General features: G+C 42.7%; 1 pseudogene; it reads right to left on the bottom strand.

The window, feature by feature from the left end:
- The window catches only part of LOC126032207 (glycosyltransferase 8 domain-containing protein 1-like), a 53,691-nt pseudogene that overhangs the window by 23,143 nt on the left and 11,978 nt on the right, over window positions 1-18,570 (bottom strand).

Below are 18,570 nucleotides of genomic sequence, written 5' to 3'. Positions count from 1 at the left end.
ACCTTCTGCTTGCAAGGCAAATGCCTTACCTCCATGCTTTACTCCACTCTCTCCAGCCCCAGGCTTACCGATTTTTTTTTTTAATTTTTTTTTTATGATTTGGACACAGCTTGAAGAACCTAAACAGCAGAAAGAAAAAAAAAAAACTTGATAGGCAGAAAACTGGTGTTAAAGGACCTGATGAACCAAGGTGTTGAACATTCCACATTGGGTCAATGGTGGAATGGGGTGATAAAATACGATAAGGAGAAGTGGTGTCGTGATGGTTCCAGCCAGTGTTCTGCTGTACAATCCCTCTTCTGGGGCCGGGAAGGTGGTGCTAGAGGTAAGGTAAGGCAAGCGCTAGCGTAGGACGGACTGCAGTTCGATCCCCCCGGCGTTCCATATGGTCCCCCAAGCCAGGAGCGATTTCTGAGCGCATAGCCAGGAGTAACCCCTGAGCGTCAAACAGGTGTGGCCCAAAAAACAAAAACAAAAACAAAAACAAAAAAACACAATCCCTCTTCTACATTTAGTTTCATCCATTTTCCAGCTGGTTGATTATATTCTGTCTTTTCCATTCTGTCAAATTTGCAACCAAAACTCCAGGGTTAAGTGAGCAGGTGCTGGTTTTCGTAGAAAGTTTCAGAATTCTCTCTTTTTCATATAGTCTAGATATCCAATATAATTATACTGGTTCCCTGCTCCATGGACAACAATTTTTGTAGAGGTAGAAACACACTCTTCTGAAAATGCAGCTATATGTCCTGGCTTTAGTGGTGACTTGTAAAGAGCAAGAATATTACCTTGCTGGGTGGTGTTCTTTACATGACTGAAACCCAAACACAATCATGTTTGTAATCAAGGTGTTTAAATAAAATATTTAAAAAAACCTTAAAAAAAATATCACCTTGCACAATAGCGTCACCATCCACATAGATGGCCTTCTTTGCATGGGGAACCATCATTGGCAAGTAGATTCTGGCAAAGGTTAATGGTTTTATGGATTCCCCTTGGTCAGGATCATCCTTTATTTTCCCTTCCAAAAGTTTAGTGTCAAAATTCACAATTTTTTTCCTGATACTTTTCAGGGTATCATTGTTGAGCCAGGACATGAGGTGGAATGGTGTCCTGTTGAATGTAAAAATGTAGAAGACCACATTGGAGCTAGTGTTGTGCTGAATGCTATTTATGGTTGCAATACCGCCCCCCCCCCCAAGCCTATCTTTAGATGCAGCAATAACCACAGGAATCTCCTCTTGGTTTCCATCTACCAAATGCCAGGAAGCGCTTGTGACAAAGTTTATGGGATGAAGTCCCACAAGTCCTGAATCTGCAGCCTAAAGAAGCTGCCACTGGGCCCGGAGAGATAGCACAGCGGCGTTTGCCTTGCAAGCAGCCGATCCAGGACCAAAGGTGGTTGGTTCGAATCCCGGTGTCCCATAGGGTCCCCCGTGCCTGCCAGGAGCTATTTCTGAGCAAAGAGCCAGGAGTAACCCCTGAGCACCGCCGGGTGTGGCCCAAAAACCAAAAAAAAAAAAAAAAAAGAAGCTGCCACTGATGCTGCTGTCCTCAAGGAGATGGAGGACACTGATGGTGGGAAGGTTGCTCTGGTGAAGGGCAGTGTACATTTTATGACTGAAACCCAATTACAAACATGTTTGCAACCATGGTGCTTAAGTAAAGATATTATTCGAAAAAAATAAAACCCACCATGCGACCACCCAAACCTGCCCACAGGGATGGAGGTCGCCAGTTATTCGTGGGTCACGAAGAGGCCTTAACCTGTAAAAGAATTGGGGAGGGGGACAGACAGGACTCAAGTCAAGAATCTGATCAAGAGTCGTTTATTGCAAAGTTCACAGAGCTTATATACCAAGCCACAAAGAGGCAGGGGGGTGGGCCTGCGGAAAGAAATGTATAACATGAAGGCATTTACCATTAAAACATTTACAATTACCCAATGTTTTTACTAAACATAAAGTTAAACCTAACTCTTAACTCATGCTTGAAAGGTCAGCAGGAACAAGGCTGGCAACATAGTTTAGCAAGCCTCCTCAGGCATCCTGTTAGGTAGCACAATTTGTGCTAACTTTTTCTTGATTTTTTTACTCATTTCCTAAGCCCCAGGGTGGGAGGCCTCAGCTGTACCAGGAAGTTCTGCAAAGCAGCAGCAGCAGCAGATCAAGGGTGTGGGGCTGTCAGGTCCCTGACACCACCATGATTTACAAGTTATTCATAGTTGAATTTTAGATATACAAGTTCTAGCACGAGTCCCATTACCAGAGCTCACCTCCCTCCATCAGTATTCCCATAGTTCATCCCATACTATTAGGTTACTACTTATTTTACCCAAAACAAAGATCATCCCTGGCTCCTTTGTGTGTTTGTTTACATCTACATGTACCCCAAACAGAGATTGTCTTACTTGTAAACCTGGGTGGGATTGGCACAGGATAGCCTGAGCTATCTGTTCTTACTGCCCCACCCTGGGTGGTCTCTGTACTCAATAAAAATGGCAGTTCTGGCAGACAGCTGGCTCTCCATACAAGGTAGAAGACTGTCATGCTCATGTGTTTTAACCTCAGCCTGGTTTGGATTATTTCATGTGTGACCCTGATTCAGACGCGTTCACCTGGGGGTTGGAGATATGGCGTGTGGGGTGATTTAACATCATACTACACCCCCCACCCTCTGCCCAGTGTTAAACTGGCACCTGTTTTTTCAAGTTTGATCATTAAAGTTTGAGTCTCATGACTTGTTGCTGACTCCATGGTTTGTCTGTTCAATTTTGTCTTTCCTTAGCATCACCAATGTACCTGAATCTCCTTGTCCCCTGCTCCCATTATTTCACAACTGTCTTTCTCCCCTCCACTCTATTTCTTTTTTTCTCCTCACTATACTTTGAGGCCAAGAGTGATTTAGGCAATTGCCATCTAAGCCGTTTAAACCATTGCATTATCTTAGGCAGTTTTTCTAAATACCACATATAAGTGATATCATCCTGTATTTATCCTTCTTCTGGCTTACTTCATTTAACCTATCTTCTAGTTCTAACCATGTTGAAGCAAATTACATGGTTGCATCATTCCTCATAGCTATATAGTAATCCATTTATATATCATATACGTGTATACACAAATATATATGCATATATACATATCTGAATACATGTAATATAAATAAATATTAATATACAATTTATGTTCATATAATTTATATTATATAAATGACATTTATATAATACATTAACACATATCTACATATTATATACATGTTACATATATAAATACATATATTATATATACCACTTCATGATCCATTCATCTGTTGTTGGCAATCTAAGTTGACACTAACTCTTAGTACTGAACACTCAATGAACAGTGGTGTGCAAACACCCTTTTAGATGAATGCTGTTTTGTCCTGAGAATAGATACCCAAAAGTGAGACTGCTGCATTATATGGCAGATCAATTTTGAATTTACTAAGAATTCTCCATACTGTTTTCCACAGGGGTTGGACCAGACAACATTCCCACTAGCAGTAGATGAAAGTTCCTTTTTCACCAACTCAAGATTTTTCCCAGTATTTTTGCTATGTGTTCTCATCACTGGTGTAATATGACATCTCATGTTGTCTTGATTTGGATTTCCCTAATGATAAGTGATGATATGAGCATTTTTTTCACAGCCATCTGTTTGTTGGTCTTCCTGGGAGAAGTATCTATTCATTTCTTTTCACTATTTTTTGCTTGTTTGTTTGTTTGTTTGTTTTGGGGTCACACCCAGCAGCGCTCAGGGGTTCCTCCTGGCCCCAAGCTCAGAAATCGCTCCTGGCAGGCTCAGGGGACCATATGGGATGCCGGGATTCAAACAACTGAACTTTCTGCATGCAAAGCAAACACTTTACCTCCATGCTATCTCTCTGGCCCTCTTTTCCCTATTTCAAAGAGGTTTTTAGATACTTTTTATTGATCTTTGTAAGTACTTTGTGTATCAGATCACAATTTCTCTCTCTTCGTTAGGAAAATAATAAGGGAGGGAGTTCTGTACATTTTCAATCACCCTCACCAGAGAGGTTGTCTGGTTTATTTTTGTTTGTTTTTCTGTTTTGGGTTCACACCCAGGTATGTTCTGAAGTTCTTTGGATTCTGCCCTCAGGAATTCTTCCTGGTGGGCTCAAGAGTCATGAGATTCAGAGGATGGAAGCTGGCCTAGCTGTGTCAGCTATGTGTGAGACATGTGCCTCACCCACTGTACGGATCTCCTCAGCCTCGTTTTTCTGGTTCTTTTTTTTGTTTGTTTGTTTTGTTTTGGTTTTGGTTTTTGGGTCACACCCGGCAGCGCTCAGGGGCTACTCCTGGCTCTACATTCAGAAATCACCCTCGGCAGGCTCGGGGGACCATATGGATGCTGGGATTCGAAACAATGACCTGCATGCAAGGCAAACGCTTTACCTCCATGCTATCTCTCTGGCCCCAATTTTTCTGGTTCTTAATACTGAATTCAGCCCCTCTTTCTTTGGGCCAACTTTAGTCAGAAAAAAAAAAGTTTAAAAAAATGAAATATTGACCATTATACTCATTTTGAGGTTGGAACTATAGATTTGTCTTTCCTACTAGGGGTTTCTCTAGGAACTTTCATTTTCTCTGCCTAAGAGGGTGATTCTAGCAATGAAATCTAGAGTACAAATCTTCAAACTATTTAGTCTCAAAATCAGGTAATGACTTCATATATATTCAGACCAACAGGCAGCTAATCTATTTTAGTATTGGAGGGGAAACCAGTTTGGTGGAAAGTACTCTATGGCCCAAGTGACAGAGAACTTTTTATTTTAATTTGATTAAAACCATTGTAACTTATAAAGTCCTTCATAGTTGGGTTTCAGACACAATGAATCGGGGCCAATCCCACCACCAGTGTTGACCAATGTTTCCCAACCGCGTCCCATACTACCTCCCACCCAGCCTGCCAATTTTAAGTTTAGATTATTAAAGTCTAGGTCTCTTAATTCCCTGTTGTTGCCATTGGCTTGGATATTTAATTTTATTTTTTTTAACACTATCAATACACCTGAGACTGCATGGCTTCTGGCCTTTCATATTTGAGGGCCTCTGGCCCCCATCCTTTCATATTTGTGTTTCTCCTCTCCCACTCAATTTCTTTCTTTCTCCTTTTCAAAGAACTCATGAAATTTTTTCAGAAAGACTTTTGGCACTGTCCTTATTTCATTTAAAAATTACTTTACAAAACCTATTTGTGTATTTTTTTTATTGATTGTGATCCTGTGATTTACAATGATTTTTCTTTTATTTTCTTTGGGGGGGGCACACCTGGCAGCACTCTGGTGTTACTCCTGGCTCTGCATTCAGGAATCACTTCTGGTCAGTTTGGGGGACAATCTGAGAGACTGGGAATCAAACCTGGGTTAAGCATGTACAAGGTAAATGCCCTACCCACTTTGCTATCGGTCCAGCCGCTACAATGCTATTAACAGTTGTTTCACATGCACATAATTTCACTACCACACCCATCATCAGTGTACCCACCTACCTCTGCCAAGGACCTCAATACCTCTCCCTTTCAACCGTCTCCCCATCCCCTGTCAAATTTAGTTGTGTAGATCAATTTTCCCCTTAGGTTATCTTTGGTCCCTTTGTTTCTACCTTGCTGTATACTTTTAAGTTTTCACATATAAGAGAGATCATTCTGTATTTATCCTTCTTAAATAGGTTATGAATCCACTAGTTCTAAAGATCCATTTTGAGTGGACTGCCACCAGAAGGCCTGAAACCTAACCTACTTGCTAAGGTCTTCAAATGGGGCTAGAGAGATAGTATAGTGAGTGATTAAGGCAATTGTTTTGCATGTAGCCAAGCTGAGTTCAATCCTTAGTTTTCCATATGATTCCCTGAGCACAATCAGGAGTAATTACTAAGTATAGAGCCAGGAGTAACCCCTGAACACCCCTAGATATGACTTGCCCACCAAAATGTAAGTTATAAACTAATGTTTAGAATCTTCATTCTAACTATATTATGCAGTCATGATACAGTATATAAGACATATATTCAATGTATTAAATATAATGCACATAATTTTGAAGGAAAGAGTGCAGTTTCAAGAAGGGCTATGGTTCCCTTCTGTGCAAACAGCCTTTATCTCTTCCCAATACATTTGCTTAATCAGAAATCTAGATCAGAAACTCAAGGGCCATTATAAGGATTCACACAATCTTTTTTATTTCTTTTTTAAAAAGTTTGAAATGATGTTTTATATTAAAATATTCACATTATTGGGGCCGGAGAGATAGCATGGAGGTAAGGTGTTTGTTTGCCTTGTATACAGAAGGTTCGTGGTTCAAATCCCGGCATCCCATATGGTCCCCTAGCCTGCCAGGAGCGATTTATGAGCATAGAGCCAGGAGTAACCCCTGAGTGTTGCCGGGTGTGACCCAAAAACCAAAACAAAAAACAAAAAAAATTCACAGTAGGGGGGTGGATAAATAGTACAATGGTTAAAGCACTTGCCTTGCTTGTGGCTGAACTGATTTGATTCCCAGCACCCCCATATAGTCCTCTGTACACCACCAGGGGTGATTCCTGAATTCAAAGCCAGATGTGGCCCCCAAGCCAAAAAAAATGTTTTTTTTTTTTTGTTTTTTTTTTTTTTTTGGTTTTTGGGCCACACCCTGTGACGCTCAGGGGTTACTCCTGGCTATGCGCTCAGAAGTTGCTCCTGGCTTCTTGGGGGACCATATGGGACGCCGGGGGATCGAACCGCAGTCCGTCCTAGGCTAGTGCAGGCCAGGCAGGCACCTTACCTCCAGCGCCACCGCCCGGCCCCCCAAAAAAATGTTTTAAAATTCACATTAGGGTTGGGATAAAGTACAACAATAAATCTCTTGCCTTGCATGCACTTGAGCCAGATTTGATTGTTAGCACCCCATATGGTCTCCTGAGCACCTCCAGGTATGGCTCCAAAACCAAAATAAAATAAAACATATTCCTATTAGGTAGTTGAGCCTATTCCATCTCTGCCATTGCATATGGTGCCATGGGTACCACTAGGTATAGCCAAAATACAAACAAAAACAAACAAATAAAATACTCAGAGGCCAGAGCAATAACACAGAAAGTAGAACCTTTGCCTTGCACGCAGTCGAACGAGTTCAATCCTAGGCATCCCATATGGTCCCCTGAGCCTGCCAGAAGCAATTTATGATTTATGATTTTAGGAGTAACTCCTGGGCATCACCAAAAAAATAAAAAAATAATACTCATACTAGGATGAGAGATAGAGTGTGTGTGTATGTACAGGGTTAAGACATGGGCTTTGTATGTAGTCAATTCCTGTGGTCCAGTCTCAGCACCACATTGCTGGGTGTCCAACTGTGGAAGCCCAACGCCACCCCTCTCTGCACCCTCAGAGATGACTGAGAATTCCTGGCACTGAAGGCCTGAGCCATCCTGAATTCTGAATCCTTAGGTGCCTGCATTGCAGCACCATCTAATTAGATAAGATCACAATAGTCTCCGCTTGGTAAATACAAAAACAAAACAAAAAAAATAGTCACACTCAAATGGAAATTTTTTTGTTCTTCTATGATCAAGCACTCTTACATGCTTATTTCTTTTTTTTTTTTTTTTTTTTTTTGGGTCACACCCGGCGGTGCTCAGGAGTTACTCCTGGCTGTCTGCTCAGAAATAGCTCCTGGCAGGCACGGGGGACCATATGGGACACCGGGATTCGAACCAACCACCTTAGGTCCTGAATTGGCTGCTTGCAAGGCAAACACCACTGTGCTATCTCTCTGGGCCCACATGCTCATTTCTATAGGACAGAACCTCTCCAGCAAATCTCACAAGGCTCCACTCCTCTTATGGTCTTTGCTCTAAATGTCTTGAATAAATGACTTGGAGTAAACAATTTAAGGGACAAAGCCATACACTATGCACCTAAGTCTTTGTGGGTCTTTCTTTTTTGTTGTTTTGTTTTGGGGCCACACCAATAGTGCTCAGGGTTCACTCCTGGATCAGCACTCAGAAAATTCTGATAAGATCAGGGGACTCAAAGAGGTGCAAATGCCCTATCTGCTGTACTATCACTCTAGTCTCATGTTTATCAAGTCTTATCAAAATTTCTTTGCATCCCACTGTGCTTTCTCATTTCATTATCTCTTTGCACCTTTCAGGAGCTTTGAATGTTAACATGCCCCATCAGGGGTCTCAAACTCGCAGCCCACGGGCCACAAACGGCCCTCCGTACAACATTTTATGGTCCTGTCCTAGAGGAATCTTTTTTTTTGTTTTGTTCTAGTTGTTTGGGTCACACCCCCAATGTTCAAGGCTTACTACTGATTTTGCACTCAAGGAACACCCCGACTTTGCCTCCTGCGGCCCCCAGGTAAATTGAGTTTGAGACCCCTGCGTGGGAATCTCTTCCATTGGGACATCTGTGACCACATTACTACCAAAGCTGGAGATGACCCATCTCTCTAAAAGTTGGATTTTATGAAGACCTAACTTTTTTTCTTTTCTTCTTTCATTTTTCTTTAATACCCCCTCCCCCTTAAATCACTCTTGACTGTGCTTAGGGATTATACCATATTCACTGCTGGCAGGGCAAAGGACATATTGTTACACTGGGGATCAGATCCGAGTCAGCTACACCAAAGACAAGTGCCCAACCCACTGTACTCTGTACTATTTCTTCAATTCCTTTCCCCCCTTGTTCCAGATATATTGAAGGTGTGTCCCTAGGACAATAATAAAATTGAAGACCCCAGATTAGACTTTGTCACTTTTGGGAAAGGAAAGAGAGATGGTGATAAATAAAACTAGAATAAAAGCCAGAATAAAGCTAAAGGAAATTTTAAAAAAAATTGATAAAAATTTCCATTAAAAGACCACTGATCTTGGGGCCTGAGTGGTGGCGCAAGTGGTAGTGTGTTTGCCTTGCGCGTACTAACCTAGGACGAACCACGGTTCAATCCCCTGGGGTCCCATATGGTCCCCCAAGCCAGGAGCAATTTCTGAGTGCATAGCTAGGAGTAACCTCTGAGTGTCACCAGGTATGGCCCAAAAAGCAAACAAACAAGCAAAAACAAAAAAAAACAACTATTGATTTAGAGAGATGGCTCAAAGGATAGAAGTGCATGTTTTATGTGGATGGGGGGGGGGGCTGGGGGGGGCTAATTCCATCTCCAGCATCACATATAGTCCCCTGACCACCACTGGGAATGAGTTACCCCTAAACACAAAATCAGGAATAGCTCTCAGTCCCACTAGGTGTGACCCAAAAGCCATAAAAGCAAAGAAACTTGGGGTTGAAGTAATAGTATAGTGCATAGGACATATGCCTTGCATAAAGATAACCCAGGTTTGATCACTGGCAAACCATATGGTCTCCCAAGCACTGCCAGGAGTAATTCCTGAGTGTGGAGCCTGGAGTAACCCCTGGGCATCACTGGGTTCAGCCGCAAAGAAAACAAACAAATAAAAATGAAGCAACTTAATGGACTGGGAGATAAAAGGGCAGAAAAACCTTCCTGCCTTCTGTGAGATGCCTGGGTTCAATTCTTGCTGCTACAAGATCCTCTGAGCACCGCTAGATAAGTATGGCCAGGACCTTCCCTGGCTCCCTGAGCACAACTTGGAAGATCTCCCCTTAACAAAGAAGCCATTTGATTAAAGGCACTCTTTTTTCCTCCAGCTATTTATACCACTTTATCCCATGTAATATCCATCTTTATATAATACTTATGAAATATTTCTCCAATTTCAAAGCATTATTACATTGTAATAATAGCTATTTTTAAAATAAATTGGCTATGGTTGAATGTGATAGATAATGGCAACTTTTTTTTTTTTGGCTTTGGGTCACACCCGGCGGTGCTCAGGGATTACTCCTGGCTCTACGCTCAGAGATCACCCCTGGCAGGCTAGGGGACCATATGGGAAGCCGGGATTCGAACCACGGTCCTTCTGCATGCAATGCAAACCAAATGCCTTACTTCCATGCTATCTCTCCGGCCCACTAATGGCAACTTTTTTTCTTTTTTTTTTTTTTTTTTTGGTTTTTGGGCCACACCCGGCTGTGCTCAGGGGTTACTCCTGGCTGTCTGCTCAGAAATAGCTCCTGGCAGGCACGGGGGACCATATGGGACACCGGGGTTCGAACCAACCACCTTTGGTCCTGGATCGGCTGCTTGCAAGGCAAACACTGCTGTGCTATCTCTCCGGGCCCTAATGGCAACTTTTAATTCAGATAATGACAGTATATGAAGCCTATGGACCTTACTTACCAGGAGTGGGTAAATCTATTTATGCCTAGTGGAAATAGCACACATACTTTCCACACACACACACACACACACACACACACACACACACACTCACAAAGGCACACTCATACCCGTGCATGAATGGAAGGTGCTAGTGGCCTGGTGATACAGTGTTGGTTTCATAATGTATAATTCTCTAATGGTATAATCAATCACAGAGCAAAATATATTCATGATTTCTATTCATGATTAGAACACTTGTCATAAAGATTGATTGTATACCATTCTCAAGGTATTCACATTTCAGAAAACAAAAAAAATATATAAACAAGTTTAAAAGACTGTTACTCAAAACAAAAATCATCTTTGGTTTCTTTGTATTTGTTTGTTTACAACTTGGTTTCACACAAAACGAAGTTTATTTTATATGTAAACCTGGGCAGGACGAGCTCAGGATAGCCTGAGCTATCTGCCCTTAACTCCATTCTTACTTCCCCACCTGTGAGTGGTCTCTATACTAAATAAAAACAATTCTAGAATGCTCTCAATATGAGATAGAAGATTGCCAGACTATACATGTTTCAACTTCAGCCTGGCTTAGATTATTTCATGAGTAACCTTGCTTCAGACTCATTCACCTGGGGTTGGAGATATGATGCATGAAATAATTTTACAAAAGACAAAATATATATCTGTGTTTTTATATACCAATGAACTAATGATAATAAATAGGCACACATTTCTTTTTTTTTTTTTTTGGTTTTTGGGTCTCACCCGGCTGTGCTCAGGGGTTACTCCTGGCTCCATGCTCAGAAATTGCTCCTGGCAAGCACAGGGGACCATATGGGACGCCGGGATTCGAACTGATGACCTTCTGCATGAAAGGCAAATGCCTTACCTCCATGCTATCTCTCCGGCCCCAACATTTCTTATTATTTGTTTTGGTTTGGGGCCACACCTAACAGTAATTAAAGGCTGCTTGCAAAGTCATTGAGTCATCTCACTGACCTGATACTGGTATTTTCAAATTGATTTAGGGCCTTATACTCCAACCACTAAAATTAAGTAAAAAATTAGATTTAGAAACAGAGAGATTACTCCTGGGCTGGAATAGAGTGCATGCTTTGCTTACGAGAGTTCTAGGTTATGGAAGCCAGAGAGATAGAAGGGAGGTAAGGCATTTGCATTGCATGCAGAAGGATGGTGGTTTGAATCCTGGCATCCCATATGGTCCCCTGAGTCTGCCAAGAGTAAATTCTGAGCGTAGAGCCAGGAGTAACCCCTGAGCACTGCTGGGTGTGATCCCCCTTCCAAAAAAAAAGAGTCCTAGGTTAAATCACTAGGAGTGATTTCTAAGCTTCAAGTCAGGAGTAATCTCTGAGTATTATTAAATGTGCCCTCACCAAATAAGTAAACAAGTAATAGTTTGAAAGAACAGTTAAGAAATAAGGAGAAGGGGCCAGAGCAGTGGTGCAAGTGGTAGGGCATTTGCCTTGCACACGCTAACCTAGGACAACACTGTTTGATTCCCCCAGCATCCCCAAGCCAGGAACCATTTCTGTTTATTGTTTTGTTTTGTTTTGGTTTTGGGTCACACCTGGCAGCATTCAGGGGTTACTCTTGGCTCTGTGCTCAGAAATCGCCCCTGGCAGGCATGGTGGACCATATGGGATGCTGGGATTCTAACCACCGTCCTTATGCATGCAAGGCAAACACCCTACCTCTATGCTATCTCTCCGGCCACCCAGGAGCGATTTCTGAGCACATAGCCAGGAGTAACCCCTGAGCATCAACAGGTGTGGTCCAGAATCCAAAAAAAGAAAAAATAAATAAACAAGGAGAAAGTATAGGAATTAAGGTGTTTGCCTTGCATCCTATCAACCCTGGGTTTAATTTTCAGCACCTCATATGGTCTCCCAAGAACCACCAGGGTAATTCCTGCACACAGAACCAGGAATAGCCAATGAGCACTGTTGGGTATGACTTTCACAACCTAAATTAATCAGCTAAATAAAATAGTCAAGGACAGAAAATATGGCTCAGTTGGTTATATCACATGATTTGCAGGCAATATCTGATCCCCAATATTACATGAACCAATCCCCAAACACCAATCCCCAATCCCTTGGATTGTTGGGTGTGGCCAAAAATGACAACCAGATTTATTGCAGAATTAGTCCTGTGATCTTTGATTTTTTTCAAGTTCACAAAGTAAATGTGAAGAGGCCAGAGAAATAGAACAGGGTTAAAGAATATACCTTATGTTCAAGCAACCTTGGTTTGATACCCAACATCACATGTGTCCCTGAACATCACCACCTTAACGGAGATCCTGGGTAGGAAGGATCCTGAGCAGAGCTTGAGAGCCCCTTACCCCCCCCCCCAAAAAAAAACCCCACAAACAGACCCACATAAAAAATAAATACTAGTGCAGGACCAGAGGGGAAGTGCAGGAGTTAATATATCTTCCATGTAGCAGGCCAGAGTTCAATCCCTAGCACTACATGGTCCTTTAAGCATTATGTGGTGTGATCCTGGAGGTCCTGGAGCACTGCTCGAGTAACCTGGATAATCCTTAAAGCACAGTGTCTGAGCAGTCGCATCCTTGAGTCCTTGTACTTAACAGTTAGGAATACTTCCTGCCCCCACTAAAAGAGTGTAAATCTTAAGGGTTGCCTTTAAACAATAAATTGCAATCACCATCCTGTAATATCTAGTGTTAAAGTTCACTCCTGCATGTTGGAGCCCAGAGCAATTAGCAGACAACAATTATAAAGAAAACAGCCTGCTGATTAATTAGTAACCTTAATGTACTCAGGCCTCTGTTAAAAAATATACTTTCTTCAACTATCGTGATGACTGGTAGAGAACAATCCTAGTATTTATAATGCTTCAGCCATTACTCTCTATTTGCTTCCTCCTTTCATCAAATGAGATTAGTTGTTTAAAGCTTCATATAGACACCAATACCAAACATTTCCCAGCATAATTTCTACGTTTCAGTTATTTCCAGTCTTCTGGATTTTTGTTTGTGTGTGTGTGTGTGTGTGTGTGTGTGTGTGTGTGGTTTTTGGGTCACACCCGGCAGTGCTCAGGGGTTACTCCTGGCTCCATGCTCAGAAATTGTTCCTGGCAGGCATGGGGATCATATGGGACACTGGGATTCGAACCAATGACCTTATGCATGAAAGGCAAAGGCCTTACCTCCATGCTATCTCTCCGGCCCCCAGTCTTCTGTTTGCATGCTACATCTCGCAGTGCTCAGAGATTAATCCCAATTTGGCACTCTGGGGTTACTTCTAGCAGTGCTTGAAGACCAGTGCACCCTCCCTGTCACCATCACCAATGTCTCCCATTTCCCTCCCACTCTCTACTCCCCACACCTGCCTTGCTCTAGGGTAGGCAAATTGCCTCTCTCCTTGTCTGTCTCTATCAGTCTCTTTTTCTGTCTGTCTGTCTCTCTCTCTATATATATCTCCATCTCTCCCCTCCTTTCCTTTTTGACTCTGTGTTTTTCACTATTATTAATGGAGGTGTGCCTTGCCTGTTAGTTTCTCCACTTTCAGCACTGATTCTTGTCTAGAGTGATCAGTTCTATCTATCATTGTCCTAGTAGACCCTTCTCTACTCTAGCTACACTAACCACTCTTTGTGGCTATCTTTCTATCCTTTTTTCAAGAAAAGACACAAACCCAAGAAAAACTGTGGCCAAAGTCAATAATTAAGGACTGAGTATCAGCTTTAATCTAGGCCCTAATCTAGTGAACAAAACTAAAAGCCTGGAGCTATCTTAGTGGCTTAGAGATGCTCGAGCACAAACATCAGACTCTGAGTTTGATTTCTGGTATCCCCATGTATAACTGAGCTCAACCTGGGCAACTCTGAAATCTGGGATCCCTGGTATCACAAGTGATTTGCACCTACCAGATTAAGACAGTGTGCATGGTATCTGACAATGGTAGTGGGAAGTACTACCACAGTGACCTCAGTCAGTATCACAAACATAACTATGAGTTTCCACTGAGGATTTGAGCCTTGGCAAGTGCATGTGCTAGCTCTGCCATGAAAAGAGCATAGACCTCAGTGAATACCACCACCCTGTGTGTGACAGCTACAGAGCGCCACTGCTAAAACTTTTTGAGTGCCTTAGGGGCTGGAGCAATGGCACAGCAGGTAGGGTGATCCCTAGCATCCTTTATGGTCACCCAGAGCCTCCTTCCCAGGAGTGATTTCTTTTTTTTTTTTTTTTTTTTTTTTTTTTTTGGTTTTTGGCCACACCCGGCGATGCTCAGGGGTTACTCCTGGCTGTCTGCTCAGAAATAGCTCCTGGCAGGCACGGGGAACCATATGGGACATCGGGATTTGAACCAACCACCTTTGGTCCTGGATCGGCTGCTTGCAAGGCAAACGCCGCTGTGCTATCTCTCCGGGCCCCCCAGGAGTGATTTCTAAGCACAGAGCCAAGAGTAGTCTCTGAGTTTTGGGGTATGCTCTCCCCCCAACACACACACAAAAAAAAAACTAACAAAAAAACAACTGTGCCTCAGCCAGGCAGCTGTATGGAGTCATCACAATAGCAACAGTGAAGGGTAAGGGAGGGGGTATCAATGAAATAAATAAGGAGTGATTCCAAAGTAATTTGTTATAGGGTCAGGGAGATAGTTCTAATGACTGTAGCATATACTTTTTATTCTGAATCCCAGGTTCTACCCCTGGCATGACACGGTCCTTGAACAGTGAAGTAAACTCCTAAGCAGAGCAGAATGTGTCCCTTCCCCATGGAGATGACAAACAAAATAGAATTTTGATTGGCTGGGGATGTACCTCAGTGGTAGAATAAATCTTGGATGTATAAGGACCTATGCTCAATTCACAATACTGAAAAATATACATAAAATATATTTCTTTTAATTCTAACCTTCAATTGGTGGCTGTAGGGTGTGTGTGTGTGTGTGTGTGTGTGTGTGTGTGTGTGTGTGTGTACTGATTATGGGAATAGAAAGGTCTAGGATTGGGGGTCTTATAAAAGAAATGCCGGGGGGGGGGGCTGGGAAGGTGGCACTAGAGGTAAAAGTGCCTCGCAAGCCCTAGCGTAGGACAGACTGCGGTTCGATCCAGCATTCCATATGGTACCCCCAAGCCAGGGGCGATTTCTGAGCGCATAGTCAGGACTAACCCCTGAACGTCAAACGGGTGTGGCCCAAAAACCAAACCAAACCAAAACAAAACAAAAAAATGCCAGGAAGTTAGTGAAAGGTCTGGAGCACATGCTTTGCATGTAGGAGCCTTAGATGTGATCCTGGCATTGCAGGATTCCTCAAGCTCAACAGAGAGTACCTCCCCAGTGTGATATCCCTAAAATTAAATAAATCAAAGCAAAACATAAAAGAAACTCCAAGTTGTTGAAGAGATAGAATGAGGGTAAAGCACTTGCCTTGCATGCAGTGGCCCCAGTTCAATCCCAGAACCATATATAGCTCCCCACACATTATCAAGAGTGATCCCTGAGCAGAGATTCAGGAGTAAACACTGAGCATAATGGATGTAGCCCAAAGACAAAGGAGAAAAAAAAAGAGAGATACCGGGGGCTGGAGAGATAGCATGGAGGTAAGGCATTTGCCTTGCATGCAGAAGATCGGTGGTTCAAATCCCAGCATCCCATATGGTCCCCTGAGCCTGCCAGGAGCGATTTTTAAGCCTAGAGCCAGGAGTAACCCCTGAGCGCTGCCAGGTGTGACCCAAAAACTAGAGAGGGGGGAGAGAGAGAGAGAGAGAGAGAGAGAGAGAGAGAGAGAGAGAGAGAGATCCCAAGAGTCAATTCACCTCATTATCTTATGAGGCATCAAATTAGATTACGCTCATCAAACTCCAACTCTGCCCACCATAAACTTAACTTCCAACCTCTTCCAAATCAATGTCTATTGTTAATAGGTTTCTTATGTCTTGGTATTTTTTATTATAGCAGACAAGGATATGTGGAAATAAAGCTTGGGGAGAAAGAATGTGATTTTTATTTGGCTTTGAACCACACCTGACAATAGTGATCAGCTACTCCTAGCTCAGCGCTCCTGAGGAGTTCAGAAGATCTTGTGAGGTTCCAAGGATTGAATCTGGTAAGCCAAATGCAAGGCCCACCACTGTATTATTACTCTGTCCTAAACGACTATGATCTTGGCTGAAAAGATTGGGTAGAGGAGATAGTGATGTTTTTCTGTTTGTTTGGTTCTTTTTCTTCTGACCACACTCTGAAGTGCTCATGGCTTATTTCTGGATTGGTGCTTGGGGCTCATTCCGAGTGAGGCACAAGGCACCATATTGATGCTGGCAATCAAACCCAAGTTGACTGCAAGTACTCTACCGTAGTATTATATTTTAGGATCTATCAAGTCAGTAATTTTTATAGACTGATCAGGATTCTGAAAGATTGGGGGAGACAAAAATATTATAAAAACATACCCTTACATACCTTCTTGGTAGAATTAATATTATATCGCATATAATAATCGCAAATAATAAGCAAAAATGTGAATAAAACAGGTATCGTCTCAAGCACTTTCTGAGATTGTTGTTTGAAAACCACTAATGTGGGGGCCGGGAAGGTGGCGCTAGAGGTAAGGTGTCTGCCTTACAAGCGCTAGCCAAGAACGGACCGTGGTTCGATCCCCCGGCGTCCCATATGGTCCCCCCAAGCCAGGGGCGATTTCTGAGCACATAGCCAGGAGTAACCCCTGAGCGTCAAACGGGTGTGGCCCAAAAACCAAAAAAAAAAAAAAAAAAAGAAAACCACTAATGTGGAAAGTTCTTTGCAGTCAGATTCAAAAAGCAGGTGTGGTGCCTCAGAACATTTCATATGCTTATGAATTATACATGCATTTAGTCCATCCATGTTTATAAAAGTACATGTTTGCATTTGCTTTTTCTCATTTCATTAACTTATAGATTTTGATATATTAGTTGTTCAAAATGGGTTTCGAGGAAAGGAAATCCAATTTATGACATTTCATCTCTAGAAGATAAGGATTTGGTTGACTAAATCCTTTGAGAATTCTGGGCAAAAATACTTCATCCAAATTCCTGCAGTAAGAAACTTGACCAAATTTTAACTCAATTCAACTCTGAACTAGGTGACTGGAAACATCTACCCCCTGTTTGATTTATTGTCTGGAAAAGTTCATGGGTACAGAATTTGCTGTTCATTCCAATTAATGTTGGCAATATAGGTCCCTGGATTTTCATCTCTTTTTGAGGGGAGGGCTATTGGAGTTACAGTAGAGTAGTTGAGGGTTGTTCCTGGTTCAGTGTCTTGCAGTGCCGAGATGGGGACCATTTCAGCTCCACAGTCTTGGGACTCCCTTTCTTTTTTTTTTTTTTTTTTTTTTTTTTTTTGGTTTTTGGGCCACACCCGTTTGACACTCAGGGGTTACTCCTGGCTATGTGCTCAGAAATCGCCCCTGGCTTGGGGGGACCATATGGGACGCCGGGGGATCGAACCGCGGTCCTTCCTTGGCTAGCGCTTGCAAGGCAGACACCTTACCTCCAGCGCCACCTACCCGGCCCCGGGACTCCCTTTCTTAAATGATTTACCAAGGGCCCGAAGAGATAGCATAGCGGCGTTTGCCTTGCAAGCAGCCGATCCAGGACCAAAGGTGGTTTGTTTGAATCCCGGTGTCCCATACGGTCCCCTGTGCCTGCCAGGAGCTATTTCTGAGCAGACAGCCAGGAGTAACCCCTGAGCACCGCTGGGTGTGGCCCAAAAAAAAAAAAAAAAAGATTTACCAAAAAAGGCCTTATGGCTATTTCCCAAGGACCCCAAAATCATTCATTGAAATGTAATTATCAGGAACCTGAGAGATAACCTGTAATTTCAATTACATTGAAATGTAATTATCAGGAACCTGAGAGATAATACAGAGGTTAAAGCATTTGCTTTGCACACAGACAATCCTGGATTGGTCCATAAGCACCATTAGGAGTGATCCCTGAGCACAACTGGGCTCGATCCCAAAACAAACAAAATCCACAAGATCATCAGAATGATCAGACATCTGTCTCCAAGTCTCAGTGGGAAGAGAATTCCTAACCAGAGCATTGCAAGTTAGCACACAACTAGCCTAACTGCCTTTGGAGTGACCAACCTTTCATCATTTGGGGGGGGGGCACACCCAGTGGCACTCAGGGGTTACTCCTGGCTATCTGCTCAGAAATAGCTTTTGGCAGGTAAGGGGGACCATATGGGACGTCGGGATTCGAACCAACCACCTTAGGTCCTGGGTCGGCTGCTTGGAAGGCAAATGCCACTATGCTATC

Source organism: Suncus etruscus, chromosome 16 (assembly GCF_024139225.1).
Source record: "Suncus etruscus isolate mSunEtr1 chromosome 16, mSunEtr1.pri.cur, whole genome shotgun sequence".
Taxonomy (NCBI): domain Eukaryota; kingdom Metazoa; phylum Chordata; class Mammalia; order Eulipotyphla; family Soricidae; genus Suncus; species Suncus etruscus.
The sequence above is the reverse complement of the archived record's forward strand: the minus strand, read 5'-3'. Positions and strand labels throughout refer to the sequence as shown.